We start from the raw sequence: 9,232 nt of genomic DNA, 5'->3' as shown, positions 1-9,232 counted from the left end.
TGGGCAAAACTAAATCCACAGCTGCAGAAGGAACAAGTCCCTGCTGCCTAAACTGATGTTGCTGAATCCCACAGGGGGGACCTTGTTGAAGACCCAGTTGAAACATGTTGATGATCAAGGGGACGTAAGTTAGAACCACCGATACCTCCTGTGCTTTGTCCCTCATGTTAGGCGGTATGGTGCTGTGGCCGCTGGTCTTATGAGGTCGGGGTATTAAAAGTGTTGGCTCTTGCTGTTGGAGGGATGTTCATGTAAGAATGTGTTTTAACCAGCAAAGCTATGGTGTGAACTTGATGAGTATCTGTTGCACTGTGACAAGTACCATGTAAATGCTTTCAGCCTGCAATACTAAATAGTGTGAGAGCAGTGAGAAGGAAAAACTACTTTGTGCATACTGTCTTTGAGAGTGTAATGTGCTTGAGCAACTGCTGGTCAAGTTTACACTTGACCTTCCCAAACAGTAATTTTGTTTGCATATCATACACTTAATTGAGAGTGACTCCTTCAGATGCATGATTGGTCTCTCTTGACTGTCTTTGTTTTTTTTTCCCTTCCTCTGAAGCTTACATCTTATATAACATGCTAGGTTCATCTGAACCGAACTCACTTTCAATTCCAAGCCGTTTGGAGAAGCTTGGCTTTCCTGTAGGATATCACATCCCAGATGTCATATTATCTAGGTAGAAGTTCAGGGTGCAGTATGATGTACTATAATGTCCAAAGTAGATTGGTTTTTTTAGTGCCTGCTTCCTGTAAACTGTGGTACAAAGAAATTCTATCAAACATCAATTTCTGAACTGCATCTGTAATTGTCCATAGAAGCGTGAGTATTGATGGTTGTTTCAGAGAGACTGCATACACTTTCTAAAAGAGGCTCCAGAACCTGGAAAAGGTGCTTCCTAATCTTGTAGCTGAATCTGGGCAGGTGGAATTCATTGGTTTGTTTTATATACATCCAGTTGCAAGACTGGTATTGTATCCCTTTAGGAAGAGACTAATCTCACATTGTAATCAAGCTCTGATCACTCTCTCTGATTTGATAGCATGTTTAATGCTTCTAATAGATTACATATATCAAAATGGGTTAAATTTCAACTTTCACTAGCAATGTGGAAAGTTTGAAGAAAATTCACAAAATTTGGATTTCATTAAAAAGGACAGCTCAGTGGACTGTGGGGAGACTGATTTTCTTGGGAAATCCTTGGGATCACAGTGATGGTCTCTGGATCACAAGTAAGCTGGTGTTTGATGGAAGACAGGGTAGTTTATCCTCCTGCCAATACTGATGATAAAGTTGATCCATAAACATTGCCTTGTAAACATCCTGATTCTTTTGTTTGATATTCTTACTCTAAGAAACAAATTTTTGCTTTAATTAAAAGGATGATTCTTCAGTAAATAAATTCTTGCAGGATTTCATAAAATACCCATACTATTCATTGCTGTCTTCCAGGGTGAGCAAGACATTGGACGATTGAGGATCTTTTTCCTTCAGGAATGAACATCATTACTGTGCTAATGACATTGGACTTAATTAATTTTGGAGATACCTTTCTGGTAAAAACATTTTCATGTCCTCATGCTATAAAATCTAGATGGAAAGAACATGATCTAGATGAAAGAACAAATGTGTATATCGAGGAATGAGGAAGTGTATATGAGGGAATGAGGAAAAACTGCTCAGAATGACTGTAATGGGAGGATGCCTAGGAGTTGCTCCGAGACCATTTTGACCCGTCTTAGTAATTGTCACTCTACTGAGAAAGTTCACTGTCCTCGTGAATCAGTGCAGAGAACTAACTTGATAGCGTTTGGAGTAAATACCAAGCCTGCATCTTCACCTTTCCCCATGTGCATAAATACGCTTGTGCTCAGTCAAGCTGTGGTTTACTATAGATAGCTTCCATTTTTAAGGAGCAGCAAGTGACATGATTTGTTGGAGTTTGTGTTTTTGCAGAAGGCCAGACACACTGTTGTAAGCAGGTAAGTAGACAGGCAGCAGGCAGATCTCACAACATGTGCTAAAGTAATGCCATTTGCACTGCAGAGGAATGCAGCAGAAAAAATGATGACACTGAAGTCCTGGGGATAGTACCACTGTAATGGTGGATTTCATTCAGTTGCATATTCTAAACGTTTACTTTGTCCTTGAAAATTTCACTAGGATTAAGCTGATCATGTACATAAGTGTACAGCTGGAACAAAAGATATTATATGTACACTAGGTTTGAATCCCTTAACCTAACCATAACTCTCCAGCTATTAATAAAACAAGCATGCCAAAAAAATCTGGTCAGTTTTTCAAATGAAAAGCCAGCTATTATTTTTTCCTTCTGTACGTAACCAGAGTCTCCCTTTAGTCCTGTGGGACCATTGTGCAGTATTTAACTGTGTGATAAAATAACACTGAGTAGAATATAGTATGTAGTGGACTTTATCATTCTTCTCATTACAGGGTGTCTACTCTGAACTACCAAAATAAAATGGGTGAGTACAGTCAGAAGGAATTAAGGACACAAAAATGTTACCTGGAAATGTTACTTCCAATGTGGCTGTCATATCCTATAACCTTTCCACCTGGTGGTGGCTTTGCATGTGACTGTCTCATTTTATTGCATTTTTACTTATGCATTCTTTATTTTAAAGTGTAAAGCCAATAGGATATTTGGTTTTCAATGAAATACCATCTACCTCAGAAGACTGAGTGAAGTATGATATGAAAATGACCCTCAGAACTAAGACAATTCCTGCACTTTGTTTATTTTTTAAGTACTGCAGGCAAGGAAGTTGGCACTGAACACGGTCTGGAAACCAGAAGTGGGACCTCAGCAATATTGGTAGATGAACACTTCTTTGCCTGTTTTGCTGCCTAGAAACAGACAAAGGAGCAGTTTAGAGCTGGAACTGGAGCAGTCTGGAAGTTATAACTGTTTAGGACACAATCCCCAGTGTTCTTTGCAGGAAATTGTCTTTCTGCTCTGTTTTACAAGTGACTTGTACATGTGGTTTTTTTAAAGTGGACTGTACTGTTTAGAGCTTAACTTTGGGCTCTCTGCGATGATCTTTAACCTGAGTTCTAAAAGGAATCCTTTTATTCTGTATGATGATAAATTTATCAGATCCTTAGTTTAGCAAAAATTTTTCAAATTATTCCCCCCCTGCTCCCGGAAGTCAGTGTGAGGGACGTGCTGCTAGAAGAGCTCTTGTTCTTAGGCAAGTATGAGTGCCATCTGGTAAAAAATAGTGTTATTCTTTAACAGGCATAATCTTTTGCTTTTCAGAAGCAATAAAATGCTACAACAGGGCTGTACTTGATCCACAGGGCTGGACGGCTTGCTTACCTTTTTATGGCAATTTTAGCATTTGTATAACTAGCCATAAAAGTGTGAATGGCAATAGCTGATATGACCAAATGCCTCTCTAAGCTGCTATCCTGTCTCTGACAAACAAATGCAGCGTTATAAAGGAGAGTACAAGAACACAGCAGAAATGTAGTAATATTCAGGATCAGGGACTCCTAGAGCTAAAATGTGGCATCTTTAGATTTAATGACCTCTGATATACTTTAATTTCAATTTATCAACTCTTCCTTTGTGCTTATCTGAAGTCTTAGCATTCATAACATCCTGCTGCAAAGCATTCCACAACTTAACCGCCTAATATGTGAGCCTCCATTTTACTTGCTGTGAACTGTCAGCATCTAGCTTCCTTTGATATCCTGTCCTTTTGTTGAAGAGACATTGTCTCCAAGCCACTCATGGCTTTATAAACATCTCATATCTTTACTCAGTTGCCTTTTTTGCACTAGACTGAATAGACATTTTGCACTCAGAAGTCTTTCCATACCTTTCATTTAACCCTTTTACCCTGCTCTGTGCTTGGATGAATTGGCTGAGTTATTGCTGGTTTGTGAAGTCACTGCTACTTTACTCCACTGGAGACATGGGGATTTGATTTTGTGGGAGAAAAGAAGAGCAGAAAAAAGAACACATGGGCTTGAAAGGTCAGAGTTGTCCAGTCAAATTTTCCTGTAACTAGAGGCAACTATGCAAACACTGCTGCTTCTTTCTCTCTCATATGACACCCTGTGATAAATTTAGGCTCTTCAATAAATCTAAATATAAAAAACAATGTCACAAGAACAGAAGTAAAAAAACTAGCAAAATTAACGTTTAGGTGAGGGTGGTATGGGTTGTCAAACACTAAAGGAATATCAAGAGAGTAGTAAGGTTGTGCAGTTGTGAATGTTTTATTAACTTGATCTTGTCTCATTTCATCTTTATGTACCAATCAAGTGGGAAGCGTTCCAGTTTATATAAAAGAACTCAGTAAACCCTTCATTCTTAGGAACGTTGCAAAGGTCATCTTGCCAGATGTTCTAATTTCCTTTCTTTTGTATGAAAACTACCGATTGCCAGAGGAGGAAAACATATTTCCGTAAAAGATGGGGATGTCTTCAAGGATATTTTTTTTTGTGTCCTCTGGTTGAAGTCCCTGCTATTGTCAGTAAATACCAAAAATTGCCACAATGAGGTTTGACTTCAGTAATTACCTCTGTCAAAAGCTAAAGTTTAGAGATCGTGTAGAATGTATAGCCTTAAGTTTTAGAATACTTTTTTCACTGTTAAAGCTGTAGAGGTTTTACTTTTAACATTTCCTGTTTTGAAATACTCAGACTTTTCAATATCTGTAGTAGGACACAAAATTAATCAAATGGAAATATAGCTTATTAGCTCAATGTATGTTCTTCTAGATGGTGCACGTGCATTCAGATCAAGACCCTAAAGATATGATGAAGATTTAATTTGCTGGAGAGAGAATGTAATGATGCAGGGGTTGCATGGTAGTGTGCAGATAAGGGCAGTTGAGTTTTCACCATAAGCCTGAGTTTGATCCTGTCACAAATGATCACACAAAAATTGTACTGCGCTCAAAACCTAGCCTTAACAACAAGATAAGCCTGCCTGTTGCTTCTCCCCCCACCCAGTTTGCTTCTATCTGTGAAGTACATTAACATTTCCAGCAACGTATGCAAGAAGAAACCAGGCTCCCAAGAGACCTAGTTAAAAGCTTTGCTATTCATCATAAGAAAATCAATTATATAGTAGTTTTCTTCTGACCCAGAAAACGATACTGTGCTTTAATAAGGAATGAAGACTGAACTTGCATTTAATACTGAAAAGGGTATACAGATGCAGTGATTTGTTAGACTGGAATGGGTTTAGTCCTAGGACTTAGTTTTGACTGAGCATTTTAATAAGTTGTTTTGTAAGAATGCATTAACTTTATTAATACAGAGCAGTAATTCATCTCTTGCTGGCTTCTGCAATGCAGATATAAAGCTCCCTGTAATGATATTCATGTGATGGCTTCAATCCTCTGAAACTATTAGACTGTCTTTTTTCTTCTACTTGAATCAGGTGGCCACCTAAGGCATCAGACTGTTGGCATGGTAGCTTGTCTGTGTTAGAAAAGGTGGGAAAGTTTTTCCAGTAGCTAATATTGTTCTTCTGGCCCTGCTCCTTAACTTCACTAAGCCCTGCCTAGTTTCTTATACTTTCATTCACCCCATCCATTCTTTCTTTTTATTTAAAACTATTATTCTTGACATGTGATGTAACCCTGTGCGCAAACAAATGTAAGTCCCTTGTAACAGGCAGTATTTTGTATTGGCTTTATTTGGGAGGATCAGTGAGTTTGGTGTTACCAAGTAATGGCAGCTACCCAGTTTTCTACATATATATTTGTTTCCCACTTCTGTCACTGTTTTTTGACAACATGTGGTTGCTGCTGGAACTACCATGAAGCCATGAGATGTCACTGCAGGGTTGAAAACTGAGCCAGTGATATTTGTAAGAAGTTTAAAAAGTCAGTTTTTAAAATGTGTTTTTATAAAGAATTTTCACCTTGCTGATGTGTGAAATATGATTTTCCTAGGGAGTGAAGATTTCTTATCTGTACAGAATTAAGGCATCACTTGTGTACTGTCATCCCATGAATGTGCCACAGGACCATCGTGGTCCAGAAACTTTTATCAGGTATTCTGCAAGTAGGTATGGTTTGAATGATCTATCGGGAAGGGCAGACATTCAGCAGTGCCAGTCCCATACACTGACCAGTGGGCCCCCTACTCCCCAGGTACAGGAGAGAGTAGCAAAACGCGATGGTTTTGATACCTGAAATCAGTTGTTCAACAAAAGGCACAATAAAATAGAAACTGCGCTGCAATAATAATTTAGCCTGCTATAGATAGTGATAGAGCTGACATGCCTTTGGAATGTAAATGATGGCAGATGAGCCTTTATTTGTCTTTTAGGACAATGGAGTGTAAATGGCGATGTGTCAGGCTGATGAAACTAAACATCACCCTTTCAGGTGAGAAGCTTGCCTTACAGCAAAGATTTTTTTTTTTTTTTGGTTATCTGGTGTCAGATTTATTTTAGAAAACTTTGTAGCTCACTGTAGTGTTGCCAGTTCAAATCTGTATCAGTACTTTTATTGTTTTGTAGGAAATTGGCATTTAGTGAATGGGTTATAGGTCTGCTTCTCCACCTTTGACAGACCAGTATCTTGTGATTTACAGGAAAAAAGGAAGATAGTTTTTCCATTATCCTTTAATTTATCCTTGATTTTATTTATTCCATGAACAGGGTTTATGAAATGAGATGAAACTACAGTAGGAGTTACACTACATGGAGTTTATTAGGCGAGCTTAATGATGCAACTCTGACTAATAAACTGATGCTCTTGCTGATAGTTTTAAGTTCACGTTAAGGTTGAGCTGTCTAAAACAAAGCAGTTGTGGCAGACTGACAGGCCTTGTCTTCACGTGCATTTGCACTATACGTGGCACATGTACCTGGGCAAAAGCTGCCCTTTGAGGCAGATGTAGAAGTTAGTAAATCACAAAATTTTTACTTTGTTTAGCCTGTTCACATTTGTGCTTATTGTCAGGTAAACAGACAATTTCTGTCCAGCTTAAAATTTGTGTGATTTATCACTTCCAGATGCTGGGTTGATATGTCTTCATCTTGTCCATTGATTAAAAAAAGAAATAATAAAAAATATTATGCATTTAAAGGTATTCTCTGGGGTTAAAGATTCTGATGCATATCCTGAACAGTGTTGGGCAACTACAGTGTCCCTTAAGTAAAATATTAAACTACTTAGCAGAATCCTGAGCAGACTCACCTCATTTGCTGTGACCTATTTTTCATTGCTAAACAACTCCGCAGAAAAAGAGCACAAAAAATTGCTTAAATGTGCTTCCTTAAGTATATGTACTTGTTTGTGTGTCTACCTTGAAAGCTGTTTTCATCTGAGATCTGCCCAGCCTCATGAAAAAACAGGGTGGTGTCAATCAAGTATGAAAAAACTAGACTTGCAGAAGTGCACCTATGTGAATGTGTGGTCACAGGAAGGATGTTTTAATCAGAGATAGTGTATATTTGCTGTCATTTAGTCCTTTCTCTCTGCATTCTTAAATTTTTCAAGTGGATTAGCTAGTTTTTCTCATGACCAGCCTTCAGGCTTGTAAATTTAGTGGTAGCTTTGCCCATGGCATGTAAATTTCCAAATTTAAGTTGACAGTGATGACAGCAGTAGTTTTGATGGATTGAGTATGTAGAGAATAAAAGAAGAGTTATGAAGAAGGACAGCTTAAAATCTGGGGCCTGGAATCTGTGTCATGATAGGATTCTTTTCTCAATTAGGAAAATCTGTTATAAGCAGTGGACTACATAGTTTGACTTACTGCTTTTTTTGCCTCATTATAAGAAATTTCCTTATTTTGCATCTCCATAATCCAAAAGTAGAAGAATTTCTATCACTTGTCATCTCACAGACTGTCATGTTTCTGCCAGCAAACTGGAAGGAATGCATTTTTTAAAATTAAAAGCACTACATTTTCTCTAAAAAAACCCCAACAGTACAGTTGCCCTGTTACTTGGTGTGCTGTAGTCCACACTGTGTAGAGCTCCTTGTGATGGGAGCAGAGATAGATTGACCAGAAATGTTAACTATGTGATCTCTGTTTCAGCATTAAGTTGCTTACAGTAGTATTACTAGCTCATCCACATTATGGCTGCATCTCATCCTGCTTTTTTCACCTTTTTCATTTACTGTGTTCAGAAGGGATGGACTTTTCTACTAAATCTCTCTTTCACTGGAAATGAAGCAAAAGATCTCTCTGGTACCTTGAAGTAGTGTGGCCAGTAGAGTCAGTCTTACAATAGCTGGTCATTGCCAGTGCCAGGCAGTCTAAAGTGCAATAGCTTTTCTTTTATCTTCTAAAGAAAGAGATTACTGGAGAGGTTGAAATGAAAGCTCCATCTGTATGCCAGATCCTTGTCTACTGTAAACTCTGGTATTGAAGTCAGCGGTCCTTTGCTGATTCATATCCCAAGGGATATGTTGAATAGGAAATAAACTGGAAAAAAGCAAAATTGCTGCCTGTCTTTCCTGAGACAGCTGATTGCTATAAAACAGAAGAGAACAAAAAGTGTGTGGGTTTTGAGACTCTGATACATACAAGATGTTTCCTGGAAAACAAGATGACACAGCTGTAGGTTAAAGCAAGTCGAAAATAAAATGAAGAACTGAAGAGAAAATGTCAGGGTGTGGGGAGGGGATCAGGAGAGCCAAGGCACGGCTGGAGCTGAACCTGTCTAGTGATGTGAAAAATAACAAGAATGGTTTCTTCAGGTATGTAGGACAACAAAGGAAAAAGAAACTGTATACTGCCCACCTGCCCCCCCACCCCCTCAGCCCCCATGAGAGAAATGGGAGACCGGGCTACAACTGACACTGAGAAAGCTGAGGTACTCAACAACTTTTTTGCCTTGCTTTTCACTGGCAAGCACACTAGTTAAACTGTCCAGTTCACAGAATCCAAAGACAGGGGCTGGGAGAATGAAGAACTGCCCACCTTAGGAGAAGATCCACCTTAGGAGAAGATCAGGTTCGAGACCATCTAAGGAACCTGAAGGTGCACAAGTCCATGGGACCTGATGACATGGATGTGAGAGTCCTGAGAGAACTGGCAGATGAAGTGGCTAAGCCACTGTCCATCATATTTGAGAAGTTGTGGCAGTCTGATGAAGTTCCCAGTGACTGGAAAAGAGGAAACATACCCCCATTTTTAAAAAGGGGAAAAAAGGAAGACCCAGGCCAGTCAGTCTCACCTCTGTGCCTGGCAAGATCATAGAACAGGTTGTCCTGGAAACTGTGCTAG

The 9,232-nt window shown here is 38.9% G+C and overlaps 1 long non-coding RNA gene across 1 annotated transcript; it reads left to right on the top strand.

Moving 5' to 3' along the window:
- Window positions 1–1,184: 1,184 nt before the first annotated feature.
- LOC141939813 (uncharacterized) lies at window positions 1,185–6,589 on the top strand. Its single transcript, XR_012627733.1, has 5 exons — window positions 1,185–1,233; window positions 1,454–1,557; window positions 2,456–2,487; window positions 5,938–6,038; window positions 6,317–6,589. It is a non-coding gene; the product is annotated as an uncharacterized LOC141939813 (long non-coding RNA).
- Window positions 6,590–9,232: the final 2,643 nt, after the last annotated feature.

The sequence above is a fragment of the Strix uralensis genome, chromosome 1 (genome assembly GCF_047716275.1).
Source record: "Strix uralensis isolate ZFMK-TIS-50842 chromosome 1, bStrUra1, whole genome shotgun sequence".
Taxonomy (NCBI): Eukaryota; Metazoa; Chordata; class Aves; order Strigiformes; family Strigidae; genus Strix; species Strix uralensis.
The sequence above is the reverse complement of the archived record's forward strand: the minus strand, read 5'-3'. Positions and strand labels throughout refer to the sequence as shown.